Source organism: Oryzias melastigma, linkage group LG18 (assembly GCF_002922805.2).
Source record: "Oryzias melastigma strain HK-1 linkage group LG18, ASM292280v2, whole genome shotgun sequence".
In the NCBI taxonomy this organism is placed as follows: Eukaryota; Metazoa; Chordata; class Actinopteri; order Beloniformes; family Adrianichthyidae; genus Oryzias; species Oryzias melastigma.
Genome location: NC_050529.1, coordinates 7,131,206 through 7,132,440, shown reverse-complemented (window position 1 = coordinate 7,132,440; position 1,235 = coordinate 7,131,206). Strand labels below are relative to the sequence as shown.

General features: G+C 35.9%; 1 long non-coding RNA gene across 1 annotated transcript in view; it reads right to left on the bottom strand.

The window, feature by feature from the left end:
- The window catches only part of LOC118600120, a 2,445-nt gene extending 1,210 nt beyond the window's left edge, over window positions 1–1,235 (bottom strand). The window contains exons 1-2 of the long non-coding RNA XR_004949693.1: window positions 1,045–1,235; window positions 94–201 (exon numbers count right to left, since the gene is read on the bottom strand). This is a non-coding gene — a long non-coding RNA (uncharacterized LOC118600120). The remainder of the gene's footprint in view (window positions 1–93; window positions 202–1,044) is intronic.

Genomic DNA, 1,235 nt, shown 5'->3' with positions numbered 1-1,235 from the left:
CATCACAATGGAATGTGTAGATCAAAGGTCACCTGTCAAAATGAATTTTATCGAAAGTTACTCCCTCACATCTCTGCCAGTCATCTCTCTCACCTGGCCGGCTGGTCGAGGACTCTGCTGCTTTGGTTGGAGTTGGAGTTGGAGTTGGAGTGCTAGAGCTGGAAAATATATTCCCCATCCTGGCCGTCCTTCACTGATTGCCTGTCAATTTTAGAATTCATTTTAAGATTTTTTTTTATTTGTTTTTAAATCTTTAAACAAATGTGCACTGCCGTACCTCTCTGAGCTTCTCTGTTCTTACCCCGGGCTCACGAGAAAGTACAACAGAGACTAAAATAATTTCACTATAGAATACAGCATACAGACAAATCACTAGGACAGATTTATGTGGATTATAATCATTAATAGACCCTTTTCACATCAGACAAAATGGCGAACGGCAAAGACAGCTGAATTCTGTTTGACACAATTTTAACTACAATGCTGGGGTTTAGCTATTAGTTGCTATGTTTTTATTTATTTTTGAGGAGACAATAAGTTTACACTCCTATACTAACTTTAGACTGACTACTGTTCATTGTGTCAAAGAGTCATTTATGCAGTGTTGTCCTGTGAAAAGATATAACTAAATGTTTGCTGAGATGTGAGGGGTGTACTCACTTTTGTGACATGCTGTATATTGTTACTCAAAGCCATGTTTGGTATTTAGAAAAAAAATGTATGCACCTGCTTCTTTGTGGGTTTTTTTTTATGTTAAAGAAGAAGTTGATCAAAACTGGAGAAACACCACTACATTACCAGCAGAGATTTTTAAAGTAATTGTTCATGGCTTACTTCAATGTGCACAACTAGCAAAACATAAAGACATCTTTAATTTTTCTTGTGAAGTTTCATATACTCTAGATCAAATCTTTTATCTAAACCTTAAAACCAAAGTTAAGTAACAACAGTCACATGAACAACAAAATCTAAAATCATTAAGAATATTCAAGACTTGCTGGGAATAATGCAACAAAACTCTTCTTTGAGAATGTTGTGTCTTACCTCTTGTCTTTGCTGAAAGGTGGGAGCAAATGAACTGAAGAGCTTGGGACGTGGTGCTTTAGATCCACCTCGTCCGCAGAAGTGAAAGTAAAAATGTATCAAAAGCCTGAACATGAAAGTAGAAAAGACAAAAAAAAAAAAAACAGTGAGAAACTGGTGAATTTCCGGTTTATAATTGTGCTGTTTTAAAA